Below are 18,832 nucleotides of genomic sequence, written 5' to 3'. Positions count from 1 at the left end.
TACCCCAATTAAAAAAAAAATTTTAAAACCAAGAAGAAATAATGAGACATATACTTATGGGGCTTTCTCCATGCACATTCCAATGTAATTTACAAACTAGGAACACGACTTCCAGAAAGGCTCTGCTGCCCTAGTACCCAGATATGGGAATGGAGATATGCTGCCTGCTTGAGGCCACTTCCCACAACAGCAGATTTAAACCCATTGCTAAAGGTCACTAAATATTCACCAAACTTGCAGTTCGGTAAAAGACACCTGCTTTCTAAAAAAATTCTGGAGTGGAAAATTGACCAAAAATTTCAAAAGAGGGCAACCTTCCAAGAACACAATTTCAAGAGTTCTATTGTACTCCCAATTGTTTCCTTTTTTTTAACAGAAAAGAAAACGGTGGAGAAAAATGATGAGTTTTACGAATTTTCAAAGACATGCAAACCCAAATTACAAAAACCTATCAGCTCACAGCAGCCAGAAGGGCCATTAGCATAAATGCTGCAAACAATATATGCTGAAGCGATTGTGGAGAAATGCGTACCCTCGATTCTAAGGGGGACGTGGTAAGAGCCACTAATGAAAACACAAAGAAGGTGCTTTGAAAAGGGAAACACGGTGCTACCAGTCAATCAATCACACCCACTGCTGGGCCTATCACCTGAGAAAATGAGAATCGAAAAGTCACAGGCTGGCAATCCTGCACTCCAACAATATTTACCATAGCCAACATTTGGAAGCAATGAAAATGTCCATCAACCGAGGAATGCACAAAGTAGAAGTGGTCCACGTACACAGTGGAAAATTACTCCAAAAAAAAATAAAAACTAAATGTAAAAATCCAACAAAAGTAAGGAGACATCAGCTTGTGTGGGTTTGTCCGGGCACACTCCACTCTAATTTATAACCGAGAAACACCACAGGCCGCAAGGGCTTTTCCCTAGTTACCAGGGTGGGGGACATAGAAAGGCTGCCGCCCTCTGGCAGTTACCTGCAAAAGCAGCTTTTAAGCCTGTGCTAATGGTCACTTCATAGGAACAAGTACTGCAGAACTGTAAATGAAACAGGCCCTTTAAATGTCTTGAGGGAGGTAAAGGCCAAAACATTTCAAAATGTGACACATACTTAAAGAGAACACTTTGAAGAACTAAGGGGTAATCACAGCTTGAAAAATAGCAAAGGACATGCCTTAAAGCTCAATTTCAACAGATTATGTGGCACATTCGAATTCAACCACAGAGAGGTATCAGCTCACACTTGTCAGAATAACCATCAGCAAGAAAACTACAAACAATAAATGCTGAAAGTGTTGTGGAGAAATGCATACCCTCAACTTCAAAGGGGACGTAACTTGGAAAGGGCCACGAATGAGAACAGAATGGAGGTGCCTTAAAAAGGTAAACATTGAGCTACTATATGATCCAGCAGGCCCACTCCTCGACGTAAAACCTAAGAAGAGAGAATTGGAAAGACACAGGCAGGCAAATCTGCACTGCACAGTATTACAATAGCCAAGATATGGAAGTAACCAAAAGGTCCACCAACAGATGGATGGACAAAGAAGAACTCCTCCATGTACAGATGGAATATTCGCTAGTGAAAAAAATGAAACAATGCCGTTTGCAGCACCATAGATGAGTCTAGACGTAATCACGCCACGTGTAGTAAGTGAGAAAGCAAAAGACACATATCCTATCATATCACTTTTAAGAGTTACTTAAAAATTGATACCAATGAAGATATTTCCACAGAGAAAGGCAATCACAGATTCATTAAAAAACTTATGGTTCACCAAATAGAAAGGGATGAGGATTGGATACATTGCCACATTGGGGTTAACAGAGATATACAAACCATGTGAAATATATAACCACCAAAGACGTACGGAAGACCAGGAGAAGACTACTCAACATTGTGTCATAACCTACATGGGAAAAGGATGCGAGGAACAATAGATACATGTATATGTGTGAAAGAACCACATCTTGCACACCTAGAACAAACAAACCATTGTAATCATATTTACTGGGATAAAAAATAAAAAGTAAACTACAAATATGAACAAGAAGTAATGAGACATAAACTTAAAGGGCTTTTCCCTGGCACATTCCATTCTAATTTACAACCTACAACACCACTTCCATTAAGGCTCTGTTTCCCTAGTAACCAAATATGGTAAAGGGGAAATGCTGCCACCTTGTGGTCGCTTCCTGCAAGAACAGCTTTAAACTCACAGCTAATGGTCACTTAACATTCCCAAGGACTCAGGGCTGTAAAGGACACCTGCCCTAAAAAATTGTGCTGAAGGAGGGAATGGACAAAACAATTCAAAACAGGCAAATGTTTCAAGAAGAGAGTATGAAGAGTTAAGTTTTACTCACGCTCTTTTAAAAAAAAAGGAAAATGGATAAAAGCTCAACCTCAGGGAGTGTTAGACCCATGCAATCTAATCTACAAAAAGTTTCAACTTACACCAGTCGACTGAACATGAGCAAAAAGTCTACAAACAGTAAATGCTGAAGGGGTTTTAGAGAACTGTGTACACTCTACCTGCTTGTGAGACGTGAAGCGGTAACAGCCAATAATGAGAACAGAAAGGAGCTGTGTTTAAAAGTAAAACTGCAGGCACCATTCAATGCAGCAGGCGCACCATTGGACCTCTCACCTGAGAAGACAAGAATCGAGAAGACACAGGCCGCAAAAGCTGCAGTGCAGCCTTATTCACAATAGCCAAGACAGTGGAGCAATCAAAATGTCCAACAACAGGTGAATGGATAAAGAAGAAGTGGTCCATGTACACAATGGAATAATAGCCATGGAAAACAATGAACCACTGCTCTCTGAGGCACCACAAATGAGTCTGGAGATAATCACGAAACATGAGGTAAGTCGGAAAGCAAAAGACCTATATTCTATGATATCACTTATAGGCGTTATCTAATAACTGACACAAAGGAACATATTTCCACAGAGAAAGACACTCACAGACTTAGAAAACAAACTATGCTCATCTAAAAGGAAAGGTGGGGGGAATGGATAAATTAAGATTAGTGTTACTATATGTATACAAACACATATTATATCCATATCTCAAAAAGACCAACCATATAGCAAGGGAGGTCTGCGGAACCGTCAGTAACATTTTACATGGGAAGAGGATCTGTACTTGAATAGACATATATAATGTACAAACGAACCAGATGGTGTACACCTAGGACAAACAATATTCTAAGCTTTACCCCAATTAAAAAAAAATTTTAAAACCAAGAAGAAATAATGAGACATATACTTATGGGGCTTTCTCCATGCACATTCCAATGTAATTTACAAACTAGGAACACGACTTCCAGAAAGGCTCTGCTGCCCTAGTACCCAGATATGGGAATGGAGATATGCTGCCTGCTTGAGGCCACTTCCCACAACAGCAGATTTAAACCCATTGCTAAAGGTCACTAAATATTCACCAAACTTGCAGTTCGCTAAAAGACACCTGCTTTCTAAAAAAATTCTGGAGTGGAAAATCGACCAAAAATTTCAAAAGAGGGCAACCTTCCAAGAACACAATTTCAAGAGTTCTATTGTACTCCCAATTGTTTCCTTTTTTTTAACAGAAAAGAAAACGGTGGAGAAAAATGATGAGTTTTACGAATTTTCAAAGACATGCAAACCCAAATTACAAAAACCTATCAGCTCACAGCAGCCAGAAGGGCCATTAGCATAAATGCTGCAAACAATAAATGCTGAAGCGATTGTGGAGAAATGCGTACCCTGGATTCTAAGGGGGACGTGGTAAGAGCCACTAATGAAAACACAAAGAAGGTGCTTTGAAAAGGGAAACACGGTGCTACCAGTCAATCAATCACACCCACTGCTGGGCCTATCACCTGAGAAAATGAGAATCGAAAAGTCACAGCCTGGCAATCCTGCACTCCAACAATATTTACCACAGCCAACACTTGGAAGCAATGAAAATGTCCATCAACCGAGGAATGCACAAAGTAGAAGTGGTCCACGTACACAGTGGAAAATTACTCCAATAAAAAATAAAAATTAAATGTAAAAATCCAACAAAAGTAAGGAGACATCAGCTTGTGTGGGTTTGTCCGGGCACACTCCACTCTAATTTATAACCGAGAAACACCACAGGCCGCAAGGGCTTTTCCCTAGTTACCAGGGTGGGGGACATAGAAAGGCTGCCGCCCTCTGGCAGTTACCTGCAAAAGCAGCTTTAAAGCCTGTGCTAATGGTCACTTCATAGGAACAAGTACTGCAGAACTGTAAATGAAACAGGCCCTCAAAATGTCTTGAGGGAGGTAGAGGCCAAAACATTTCAAAATGTGACACATACTTAAAGAGAACACTTTGAAGAACTAAGGGGTAATCACAGCTTGAAAAATAGAAAAGGACATGCCTTAAAGCTCAATTTCAACAGATTATGTGGCACATTCGAATTCAACCACAGAGAGGTATCAGCTCACACTTGTCAGAATAAACATCAGCAAGAAAACTACAAACAATAAATGCTGAAGGTGTTGTGGAGAAATGCATACCCTCAACTTCAAAGGGGACGTAACTTGAAAAGGGCCACGAATGAGAACAGAATGGAGGTGCCTTAAAAAGGTAAACATTGAGCTACTATATGATCCAGCAGGCCCACTCCTCGACGTAAAACCTAAGAAGAGAGAATTGGAAAGACACAGGCAGGCAAATCTGCACTGCACAGTATTACAATAGCCAAGATATGGAAGTAACCGAAAAGTCCACCAACAGATGGATGGACAAAGAAGAACTCCTCCATGTACAGATGGAATATTCGCTAGTGAAAAAAATGAAACAATGCCGTTTGCAGCACCATAGATGAGTCTAGACGTAATCACGCCACGTGTAGTAAGTGAGAAAGCAGAAGACACATATCCTATCATATCACTTTTAAGAGTTACTTAAAAATTGATACCAATGAAGATATTTCCACAGAGAAAGGCAATCACAGATTCATTAAAAAACTTATGGTTCACCAAATAGAAAGGGATGAGGATTGGATACATTACCACATTGGTGTTAACAGAGATATACAAACCATGTGAAATATATAACCACCAAAGACGTACGGAAGACCAGGAGAAGACTACTCAACATTGTGTCATAACCTACATGGGAAAAGGATGCGAGGAAGAATAGATACATGTATACGTGTGAAAGAACCACATCTTGCACACCTAGAACAAACAAACCATTGTAATCATATTTGCTGGGATAAAAAATAAAAAGTAAATTACAAATATGAACAAGAAGTAATGAGACATAAACTTAAAGGGCTTTTCCCTGGCACATTCCATTCTAATTTACAACCTACAACACCACTTCCATTAAGGCTCTGTTTCCCTAGTAACCAAATATGGTAAAGGGGAAATGCTGCCACCTTGTGGCCGTTTCCTGCAAGAACAGCTTTAAAATAACAGCTAATGGTCACTTAACATTCCCAAGGACTCAGGGCTGTAAAGGACACCTGCCCTAAAAAATTGTGCTGAAGGAAGGAATGGACAAAAAAATTCAAAACAGGCAAATGTTTCAAGAAGAGAGTATGAAGAGTTAAGTTTTACTCACGTTCTTTTAAAAAAAAGGAAAATGGATAAAAGCTCAACCTCAGGGAGTGTTAGACCCATGCAATCTAATCTACAAAAAGTTTCAACTTACACCAGTTGACTTACCATCAGCAAAAAGTCAACAAACAATAAATGCTGAAGGGGTTTTAGAGAACTGTGTACACTCTACCTGCTGGTGAGACGTGAAGGGGTAACAGCCAATAATGAGAACAGAAAGGAGCTGTGTTTAAAAGTAAAAGTGCAGGCACCATTCAATGCAGCAGGCGCACCATTGGACCTCTCACCTGAGAAGACAAGAATCGAGAAGACACAGGCCGCAAAAGCTGCAGTGCAGCCTTATTCACAATAGCCAAGACAGTGGAGCAATCAAAATGTCCAACAACAGGTGAATGGATAAAGAAGAAGTGGTCCATGTACACAATGGAATAATAGCCATGGAAAACAATGAACCACTGCTCTCTGAGGCACCACAAATGAGTCTGGAGATAATCACGAAACATGAGGTAAGTCGGAAAGCAAAAGACCTATATTCTATGATATCACTTATAGGCGTTATCTAATAACTGACACAAAGGAACATATTTCCACAGAGAAAGACACTCACAGACTTAGAAAACAAACTATGCTCATCTAAAAGGAAAGGTGGGGGGAATGGATAAATTAAGATTAGTGTTACTATATGTATACAAACATATATTATATCCATATCTCAAAAAGACCAACCATATAGCAAGGGAGGTCTGCGGAACCGTCAGTAACATTTTACATGGGAAGAGGATCTGTACTTGAATAGACATATATAATGTACAAACGAACCAGATGGTGTACACCTAGGACAAACAATATTCTAAGCTTTACCCCAATTAAAAAAAAATTTTTAAACCAAGAAGAAATAATGAGACATATACTTATGGGGCTTTCTCCATGCACATTCCAATGTAATTTACAAACTAGGAACACGACTTCCAGAAAGGCTCTGCTGCCCTAGTACCCAGATATGGGAATGGAGATATGCTGCCTGCTTGAGGCCACTTCCCACAACAGCAGATTTAAACCCATTGCTAAAGGTCACTAAATATTCACCAAACTTGCAGTTCGCTAAAAGACACCTGCTTTCTAAAAAAATTCTGGAGTGGAAAATCGACCAAAAATTTCAAAAGAGGGCAACCTTCCAAGAACACAATTTCAAGAGTTCTATTGTACTCCCAATTGTTTCCTTTTTTTTAACAGAAAAGAAAACGGTGGAGAAAAATGATGAGTTTTACGAATTTTCAAAGACATGCAAACCCAAATTACAAAAACCTATCAGCTCACAGCAGCCAGAAGGGCCATTAGCATAAATGCTGCAAACAATATATGCTGAAGCGATTGTGGAGAAATGCGTACCCTCGATTCTAAGGGGGACGTGGTAAGAGCCACTAATGAAAACACAAATAAGGTGCTTTGAAAAGGGAAACACGGTGCTACCAGTCAATCAATTACACCCACTGCTGGGCCTATCACCTGAGAAAATGAGAATCGAAAAGTCACAGCCTGGCAATCCTGCACTCCAACAATATTTACCATAGCCAACACTTGGAAGCAATGAAAATGTCCATCAACCGAGGAATGCACAAAGTAGAAGTGGTCCACGTACACAGTGGAAAATTACTCCAATAAAAAATAAAAATTAAATGTAAAAATCCAACAAAAGTAAGGAGACATCAGCTTGTGTGGGTTTGTCCGGGCACACACCACTCTAATTTATAACCGAGAAACACCACAGGCCGCAAGGGCTTTTCCCTAGTTACCAGGGTGGGGGACATAGAAAGGCTGCCGCCCTCTGGCAGTTACCTGCAAAAGCAGCTTTTAAGCCTGTGCTAATGGTCACTTCATAGGAACAAGTACTGCAGAACTGTAAATGAAACAGGCCCTTTAAATGTCTTGAGGGAGGTAAAGGCCAAAACATTTCAAAATGTGACACATACTTAAAGAGAACACTTTGAAGAACTAAGGGGTAATCACAGCTTGAAAAATAGCAAAGGACATGCCTTAAAGCTCAATTTCAACAGATTATGTGGCACATTCGAATTCAACCACAGAGAGGTATCAGCTCACACTTGTCAGAATAACCATCAGCAAGAAAACTACAAACAATAAATGCTGAAAGTGTTGTGGAGAAATGCATACCCTCAACTTCAAAGGGGACGTAACTTGGAAAGGGCCACGAATGAGAACAGAATGGAGGTGCCTTAAAAAGGTAAACATTGAGCTACTATATGATCCAGCAGGCCCACTCCTCGACGTAAAACCTAAGAAGAGAGAATTGGAAAGACACAGGCAGGCAAATCTGCACTGCACAGTATTACAATAGCCAAGATATGGAAGTAACCAAAAGGTCCACCAACAGATGGATGGACAAAGAAGAACTCCTCCATGTACAGATGGAATATTCGCTAGTGAAAAAAATGAAACAATGCCGTTTGCAGCACCATAGATGAGTCTAGACGTAATCACGCCACGTGTAGTAAGTGAGAAAGCAAAAGACACATATCCTATCATATCACTTTTAAGAGTTACTTAAAAATTGATACCAATGAAGATATTTCCACAGAGAAAGGCAATCACAGATTCATTAAAAAACTTATGGTTCACCAAATAGAAAGGGATGAGGATTGGATACATTGCCACATTGGGGTTAACAGAGATATACAAACCATGTGAAATATATAACCACCAAAGACGTACGGAAGACCAGGAGAAGACTACTCAACATTGTGTCATAACCTACATGGGAAAAGGATGCGAGGAACAATAGATACATGTATATGTGTGAAAGAACCACATCTTGCACACCTAGAACAAACAAACCATTGTAATCATATTTACTGGGATAAAAAATAAAAAGTAAACTACAAATATGAACAAGAAGTAATGAGACATAAACTTAAAGGGCTTTTCCCTGGCACATTCCATTCTAATTTACAACCTACAACACCACTTCCATTAAGGCTCTGTTTCCCTAGTAACCAAATATGGTAAAGGGGAAATGCTGCCACCTTGTGGCCGTTTCCTGCAAGAACAGCTTTAAACTCACAGCTAATGGTCACTTAACATTCCCAAGGACTCAGGGCTGTAAAGGACACCTGCCCTAAAAAATTGTGCTGAAGGAGGGAATGGACAAAACAACTCAAAACAGGCAAATGTTTCAAGAAGAGAGTATGAAGAGTTAAGTTTTACTCACGCTCTTTTAAAAAAAAAGGAAAATGGATAAAAGCTCAACCTCAGGGAGTGTTAGACCCATGCAATCTAATCTACAAAAAGTTTCAACTTACACCAGTCGACTGAACATGAGCAAAAAGTCTACAAACAATAAATAAATGAAGGGGTTTTAGAGAACTGTGTACACTCTACCTGCTGGTGAGACGTGAAGGGGTAACAGCCAATAATGAGAACAGAAAGGAGCTGTGTTTAAAAGTAAAACTGCAGGCACCATTCAATGCAGCAGGCGCACCATTGGACCTCTCACCTGAGAAGACAAGAATCGAGAAGACACAGGCCGCAAAAGCTGCAGTGCAGCCTTATTCACAATAGCCAAGACAGTGGAGCAATCAAAATGTCCAACAACAGGTGAATGGATAAAGAAGAAGTGGTCCATGTACACAATGGAATAATAGCCATGGAAAACAATGAACCACTGCTCTCTGAGGCACCACAAATGAGTCTGGAGATAATCACGAAACATGAGGTAAGTCGGAAAGCAAAAGACCTATATTCTATGATATCACTTATAGGCGTTATCTAATAACTGACACAAAGGAACATATTTCCACAGAGAAAGACACTCACAGACTTAGAAAACAAACTATGCTCATCTAAAAGGAAAGGTGGGGGGAATGGATAAATTAAGATTAGTGTTACTATATGTATACAAACACATATTATATCCATATCTCAAAAAGACCAACCATATAGCAAGGGAGGTCTGCGGAACCGTCAGTAACATTTTACATGGGAAGAGGATCTGTACTTGAATAGACATATATAATGTACAAACGAACCAGATGGTGTACACCTAGGACAAACAATATTCTAAGCTTTACCCCAATTAAAAAAAAATTTTAAAACCAAGAAGAAATAATGAGACATATACTTATGGGGCTTTCTCCATGCACATTCCAATGTAATTTACAAACTAGGAACACGACTTCCAGAAAGGCTCTGCTGCCCTAGTACCCAGATATGGGAATGGAGATATGCTGCCTGCTTGAGGCCACTTCCCACAACAGCAGATTTAAACCCATTGCTAAAGGTCACTAAATATTCACCAAACTTGCAGTTCGCTAAAAGACACCTGCTTTCTAAAAAAATTCTGGAGTGGAAAATTGACCAAAAATTTCAAAAGAGGGCAACCTTCCAAGAACACAATTTCAAGAGTTCTATTGTACTCCCAATTGTTTCCTTTTTTTTAACAGAAAAGAAAACGGTGGAGAAAAATGATGAGTTTTACGAATTTTCAAAGACATGCAAACCCAAATTACAAAAACCTATCAGCTCACAGCAGCCAGAAGGGCCATTAGCATAAATGCTGCAAACAATAAATGCTGAAGCGATTGTGGAGAAATGCGTACCCTGGATTCTAAGGGGGACGTGGTAAGAGCCACTAATGAAAACACAAAGAAGGTGCTTTGAAAAGGGAAACACGGTGCTACCAGTCAATCAATCACACCCACTGCTGGGCCTATCACCTGAGAAAATGAGAATCGAAAAGTCACAGCCTGGCAATCCTGCACTCCAACAATATTTACCACAGCCAACACTTGGAAGCAATGAAAATGTCCATCAACCGAGGAATGCACAAAGTAGAAGTGGTCCACGTACACAGTGGAAAATTACTCCAATAAAAAATAAAAATTAAATGTAAAAATCCAACAAAAGTAAGGAGACATCAGCTTGTGTGGGTTTGTCCGGGCACACTCCACTCTAATTTATAACCGAGAAACACCACAGGCCGCAAGGGCTTTTCCCTAGTTACCAGGGTGGGGGACATAGAAAGGCTGCCGCCCTCTGGCAGTTACCTGCAAAAGCAGCTTTAAAGCCTGTGCTAATGGTCACTTCATAGGAACAAGTACTGCAGAACTGTAAATGAAACAGGCCCTCAAAATGTCTTGAGGGAGGTAGAGGCCAAAACATTTCAAAATGTGACACATACTTAAAGAGAACACTTTGAAGAACTAAGGGGTAATCACAGCTTGAAAAATAGAAAAGGACATGCCTTAAAGCTCAATTTCAACAGATTATGTGGCACATTCGAATTCAACCACAGAGAGGTATCAGCTCACACTTGTCAGAATAAACATCAGCAAGAAAACTACAAACAATAAATGCTGAAGGTGTTGTGGAGAAATGCATACCCTCAACTTCAAAGGGGACGTAACTTGAAAAGGGCCACGAATGAGAACAGAATGGAGGTGCCTTAAAAAGGTAAACATTGAGCTACTATATGATCCAGCAGGCCCACTCCTCGACGTAAAACCTAAGAAGAGAGAATTGGAAAGACACAGGCAGGCAAATCTGCACTGCACAGTATTACAATAGCCAAGATATGGAAGTAACCGAAAAGTCCACCAACAGATGGATGGACAAAGAAGAACTCCTCCATGTACAGATGGAATATTCGCTAGTGAAAAAAATGAAACAATGCCGTTTGCAGCACCATAGATGAGTCTAGACGTAATCACGCCACGTGTAGTAAGTGAGAAAGCAGAAGACACATATCCTATCATATCACTTTTAAGAGTTACTTAAAAATTGATACCAATGAAGATATTTCCACAGAGAAAGGCAATCACAGATTCATTAAAAAACTTATGGTTCACCAAATAGAAAGGGATGAGGATTGGATACATTACCACATTGGTGTTAACAGAGATATACAAACCATGTGAAATATATAACCACCAAAGACGTACGGAAGACCAGGAGAAGACTACTCAACATTGTGTCATAACCTACATGGGAAAAGGATGCGAGGAAGAATAGATACATGTATACGTGTGAAAGAACCACATCTTGCACACCTAGAACAAACAAACCATTGTAATCATATTTGCTGGGATAAAAAATAAAAAGTAAATTACAAATATGAACAAGAAGTAATGAGACATAAACTTAAAGGGCTTTTCCCTGGCACATTCCATTCTAATTTACAACCTACAACACCACTTCCATTAAGGCTCTGTTTCCCTAGTAACCAAATATGGTAAAGGGGAAATGCTGCCACCTTGTGGCCGTTTCCTGCAAGAACAGCTTTAAAATAACAGCTAATGGTCACTTAACATTCCCAAGGACTCAGGGCTGTAAAGGACACCTGCCCTAAAAAATTGTGCTGAAGGAAGGAATGGACAAAAAAATTCAAAACAGGCAAATGTTTCAAGAAGAGAGTATGAAGAGTTAAGTTTTACTCACGTTCTTTTAAAAAAAAGGAAAATGGATAAAAGCTCAACCTCAGGGAGTGTTAGACCCATGCAATCTAATCTACAAAAAGTTTCAACTTACACCAGTTGACTTACCATCAGCAAAAAGTCAACAAACAATAAATGCTGAAGGGGTTTTAGAGAACTGTGTACACTCTACCTGCTGGTGAGACGTGAAGGGGTAACAGCCAATAATGAGAACAGAAAGGAGCTGTGTTTAAAAGTAAAAGTGCAGGCACCATTCAATGCAGCAGGCGCACCATTGGACCTCTCACCTGAGAAGACAAGAATCGAGAAGACACAGGCCGCAAAAGCTGCAGTGCAGCCTTATTCACAATAGCCAAGACAGTGGAGCAATCAAAATGTCCAACAACAGGTGAATGGATAAAGAAGAAGTGGTCCATGTACACAATGGAATAATAGCCATGGAAAACAATGAACCACTGCTCTCTGAGGCACCACAAATGAGTCTGGAGATAATCACGAAACATGAGGTAAGTCGGAAAGCAAAAGACCTATATTCTATGATATCACTTATAGGCGTTATCTAATAACTGACACAAAGGAACATATTTCCACAGAGAAAGACACTCACAGACTTAGAAAACAAACTATGCTCATCTAAAAGGAAAGGTGGGGGGAATGGATAAATTAAGATTAGTGTTACTATATGTATACAAACATATATTATATCCATATCTCAAAAAGACCAACCATATAGCAAGGGAGGTCTGCGGAACCGTCAGTAACATTTTACATGGGAAGAGGATCTGTACTTGAATAGACATATATAATGTACAAACGAACCAGATGGTGTACACCTAGGACAAACAATATTCTAAGCTTTACCCCAATTAAAAAAAAATTTTAAAACCAAGAAGAAATAATGAGACATATACTTATGGGGCTTTCTCCATGCACATTCCAATGTAATTTACAAACTAGGAACACGACTTCCAGAAAGGCTCTGCTGCCCTAGTACCCAGATATGGGAATGGAGATATGCTGCCTGCTTGAGGCCACTTCCCACAACAGCAGATTTAAACCCATTGCTAAAGGTCACTAAATATTCACCAAACTTGCAGTTCGCTAAAAGACACCTGCTTTCTAAAAAAATTCTGGAGTGGAAAATCGACCAAAAATTTCAAAAGAGGGCAACCTTCCAAGAACACAATTTCAAGAGTTCTATTGTACTCCCAATTGTTTCCTTTTTTTTAACAGAAAAGAAAACGGTGGAGAAAAATGATGAGTTTTACGAATTTTCAAAGACATGCAAACCCAAATTACAAAAACCTATCAGCTCACAGCAGCCAGAAGGGCCATTAGCATAAATGCTGCAAACAATATATGCTGAAGCGATTGTGGAGAAATGCGTACCCTCGATTCTAAGGGGGACGTGGTAAGAGCCACTAATGAAAACACAAATAAGGTGCTTTGAAAAGGGAAACACGGTGCTACCAGTCAATCAATTACACCCACTGCTGGGCCTATCACCTGAGAAAATGAGAATCGAAAAGTCACAGCCTGGCAATCCTGCACTCCAACAATATTTACCATAGCCAACACTTGGAAGCAATGAAAATGTCCATCAACCGAGGAATGCACAAAGTAGAAGTGGTCCACGTACACAGTGGAAAATTACTCCAATAAAAAATAAAAATTAAATGTAAAAATCCAACAAAAGTAAGGAGACATCAGCTTGTGTGGGTTTGTCCGGGCACACACCACTCTAATTTATAACCGAGAAACACCACAGGCCGCAAGGGCTTTTCCCTAGTTACCAGGGTGGGGGACATAGAAAGGCTGCCGCCCTCTGGCAGTTACCTGCAAAAGCAGCTTTAAAGCCTGTGCTAATGGTCACTTCATAGGAACAAGTACTGCAGAACTGTAAATGAAACAGGCCCTCAAAATGTCTTGAGGGAGGTAAAGGCCAAAACATTTCAAAATGTGACACATACTTAAAGAGAACACTTTGAAGAACTAAGGGGTAATCACAGCTTGAAAAATAGCAAAGGACATGCCTTAAAGCTCAATTTCAACAGATTATGTGGCACATTCGAATTCAACCACAGAGAGGTATCAGCTCACACTTGTCAGAATAACCATCAGCAAGAAAACTACAAACACTAAATGCTGAAAGTGTTGTGGAGAAATGCATACCCTCAACTTCAAAGGGGACGTAACTTGGAAAGGGCCACGAATGAGAACAGAATGGAGGTGCCTTAAAAAGGTAAACATTGAGCTACTATATGATCCAGCAGGCCCACTCCTCGACGTAAAACCTAAGAAGAGAGAATTGGAAAGACACAGGCAGGCAAATCTGCACTGCACAGTATTACAATAGCCAAGATATGGAAGTAACCAAAAGGTCCACCAACAGATGGATGGACAAAGAAGAACTCCTCCATGTACAGATGGAATATTCGCTAGTGAAAAAAATGAAACAATGCCGTTTGCAGCACCATAGATGAGTCTAGACGTAATCACGCCACGTGTAGTAAGTGAGAAAGCAAAAGACACATATCCTATCATATCACTTTTAAGAGTTACTTAAAAATTGATACCAATGAAGATATTTCCACAGAGAAAGGCAATCACAGATTCATTAAAAAACTTATGGTTCACCAAATAGAAAGGGATGAGGATTGGATACATTGCCACATTGGGGTTAACAGAGATATACAAACCATGTGAAATATATAACCACCAAAGACGTACGGAAGACCAGGAGAAGACTACTCAACATTGTGTCATAACCTACATGGGAAAAGGATGCGAGGAACAATAGATACATGTATATGTGTGAAAGAACCACATCTTGCACACCTAGAACAAACAAACCATTGTAATCATATTTACTGGGATAAAAAATAAAAAGTAAACTACAAATATGAACAAGAAGTAATGAGACATAAACTTAAAGGGCTTTTCCCTGGCACATTCCATTCTAATTTACAACCTACAACACCACTTCCATTAAGGCTCTGTTTCCCTAGTAACCAAATATGGTAAAGGGGAAATGCTGCCACCTTGTGGCCGTTTCCTGCAAGAACAGCTTTAAACTCACAGCTAATGGTCACTTAACATTCCCAAGGACTCAGGGCTGTAAAGGACACCTGCCCTAAAAAATTGTGCTGAAGGAGGGAATGGACAAAACAATTCAAAACAGGCAAATGTTTCAAGAAGAGAGTATGAAGAGTTAAGTTTTACTCACGCTCTTTTAAAAAAAAAGGAAAATGGATAAAAGCTCAACCTCAGGGAGTGTTAGACCCATGCAATCTAATCTACAAAAAGTTTCAACTTACACCAGTCGACTGAACATGAGCAAAAAGTCTACAAACAATAAATAAATGAAGGGGTTTTAGAGAACTGTGTACACTCTACCTGCTGGTGAGACGTGAAGGGGTAACAGCCAATAATGAGAACAGAAAGGAGCTGTGTTTAAAAGTAAAACTGCAGGCACCATTCAATGCAGCAGGCGCACCATTGGACCTCTCACCTGAGAAGACAAGAATCGAGAAGACACAGGCCGCAAAAGCTGCAGTGCAGCCTTATTCACAATAGCCAAGACAGTGGAGCAATCAAAATGTCCAACAACAGGTGAATGGATAAAGAAGAAGTGGTCCATGTACACAATGGAATAATAGCCATGGAAAACAATGAACCACTGCTCTCTGAGGCACCACAAATGAGTCTGGAGATAATCACGAAACATGAGGTAAGTCGGAAAGCAAAAGACCTATATTCTATGATATCACTTATAGGCGTTATCTAATAACTGACACAAAGGAACATATTTCCACAGAGAAAGACACTCACAGACTTAGAAAACAAACTATGCTCATCTAAAAGGAAAGGTGGGGGGAATGGATAAATTAAGATTAGTGTTACTATATGTATACAAACACATATTATATCCATATCTCAAAAAGACCAACCATATAGCAAGGGAGGTCTGCGGAACCGTCAGTAACATTTTACATGGGAAGAGGATCTGTACTTGAATAGACATATATAATGTACAAACGAACCAGATGGTGTACACCTAGGACAAACAATATTCTAAGCTTTACCCCAATTAAAAAAAAAATTTTAAAACCAAGAAGAAATAATGAGACATATACTTATGGGGCTTTCTCCATGCACATTCCAATGTAATTTACAAACTAGGAACACGACTTCCAGAAAGGCTCTGCTGCCCTAGTACCCAGATATGGGAATGGAGATATGCTGCCTGCTTGAGGCCACTTCCCACAACAGCAGCTTTAAACCCATTGCTAAAGGTCACTAAATATTCACCAAACTTGCAGTTCGCTAAAAGACACCTGCTTTCTAAAAAAATTCTGGAGTGGAAAATCGACCAAAAATTTCAAAAGAGGGCAACCTTCCAAGAACACAATTTCAAGAGTTCTATTGTACTCCCAATTGTTTCCTTTTTTTTAACAGAAAAGAAAACGGTGGAGAAAAATGATGAGTTTTACGAATTTTCAAAGACATGCAAACCCAAATTACAAAAACCTATCAGCTCACAGCAGCCAGAAGGGCCATTAGCATAAATGCTGCAAACAATATATGCTGAAGCGATTGTGGAGAAATGCGTACCCTCGATTCTAAGGGGGACGTGGTAAGAGCCACTAATGAAAACACAAAGAAGGTGCTTTGAAAAGGGAAACACGGTGCTACCAGTCAATCAATCACACCCACTGCTGGGCCTATCACCTGAGAAAATGAGAATCGAAAAGTCACAGCCTGGCAATCCTGCACTCCAACAATATTTACCATAGCCAACACTTGGAAGCAATGAAAATGTCCATCAACCGAGGAATGCACAAAGTAGAAGTGGTCCACGTACACAGTGGAAAATTACTCCAATAAAAAATAAAAACTAAATGTAAAAATCCAACAAAAGTAAGGAGACATCAGCTTGTGTGGGTTTGTCCGGGCACACTCCACTCTAATTTATAACCGAGAAACACCACAGGCCGCAAGGGCTTTTCCCTAGTTACCAGGGTGGGGGACATAGAAAGGCTGCCGCCCTCTGGCAGTTACCTGCAAAAGCAGCTTTAAAGCCTGTGCTAATGGTCACTTCATAGGAACAAGTACTGCAGAACTGTAAATGAAACAGGCCCTCAAAATGTCTTGAGGGAGGTAAAGGCCAAAACATTTCAAAATGTGACACATACTTAAAGAGAACACTTTGAAGAACTAAGGGGTAATCACAGCTTGAAAAATAGCAAAGGACATGCCTTAAAGCTCAATTTCAACAGATTATGTGGCACATTCGAATTCAACCACAGAGAGGTATCAGCTCACACTTGTCAGAATAACCATCAGCAAGAAAACTACAAACACTAAATGCTGAAAGTGTTGTGGAGAAATGCATACCCTCAACTTCAAAGGGGACGTAACTTGGAAAGGGCCACGAATGAGAACAGAATGGAGGTGCCTTAAAAAGGTAAACATTGAGCTACTATATGATCCAGCAGGCCCACTCCTCGACGTAAAACCTAAGAAGAGAGAATTGGAAAGACACAGGCAGGCAAATCTGCACTGCACAGTATTACAATAGCCAAGATATGGAAGTAACCAAAAGGTCCACCAACAGATGGATGGACAAAGAAGAACTCCTCCATGTACAGATGGAATATTCGCTAGTGAAAAAAATGAAACAATGCCGTTTGCAGCACCATAGATGAGTCTAGACGTAATCACGCCACGTGTAGTAAGTGAGAAAGCAAAAGACACATATCCTATCATATCACTTTTAAGAGTTACTTAAAAATTGATACCAATGAAGATATTTCCACAGAGAAAGGCAATCACAGATTCATTAAAAAACTTATGGTTCACCAAATAGAAAGGGATGAGGATTGGATACATTGCCACATTGGGGTTAACAGAGATATACAAACCATGTGAAATATATAACCACCAAAGACGTACGGAAGACCAGGAGAAGACTACTCAACATTGTGTCATAACCTACATGGGAAAAGGATGCGAGGAACAATAGATACATGTATATGTGTGAAAGAACCACATCTTGCACACCTAGAACAAACAAACCATTGTAATCATATTTACTGGGATAAAAAATAAAAAGTAAACTACAAATATGAACAAGAAGTAATGAGACATAAACTTAAAGGGCTTTTCCCTGGCACATTCCATTCTAATTTACAACCTACAACACCACTTCCATTAAGGCTCTGTTTCCCTAGTAACCAAATATGGTAAAGGGGAAATGCTGCCACCTTGTGGCCGTTTCCTGCAAGAACAGCTTTAAACTCACAGCTAATGGTCACTTAACATTCCCAAGGACTCAGGGCTGTAAAGGACACCTGCCCTAAAAAATTGTGCTGAAGGAGGGAATGGACAAAACAATTCAAAACAGGCAAATGTTTCAAGAAGAGAGTATGAAGAGTTAAGTTTTACTCACGCTCTTTTAAAAAAAAAGGAAAATGGATAAAAGCTCAACCTCAGGGAGTGTTAGACCCATGCAATCTAATCTACAAAAAGTTTCAACTTACACCAGTCGACTGAACATGAGCAAAAAGTCTACAAACAATAAATAAATGAAGGGGTTTTAGAGAACTGTGTACACTCTACCTGCTGGTGAGACGTGAAGGGGTAACAGCCAATAATGAGAACAGAAAGGAGCTGTGTTTAAAAGTAAAACTGCAGGCACCATTCAATGCAGCAGGCGCACCATTGGACCTCTCACCTGAGAAGACAAGAATCGAGAAGACACAGGCCGCAAAAGCTGCAGTGCAGCCTTATTCACAA

Source organism: Balaenoptera borealis, assembly GCF_965194805.1.
Source record: "Balaenoptera borealis genome assembly, chromosome: 7".
In the NCBI taxonomy this organism is placed as follows: domain Eukaryota; kingdom Metazoa; phylum Chordata; class Mammalia; order Artiodactyla; family Balaenopteridae; genus Balaenoptera; species Balaenoptera borealis.
Note: the sequence above shows the minus strand (reverse complement) of the source record.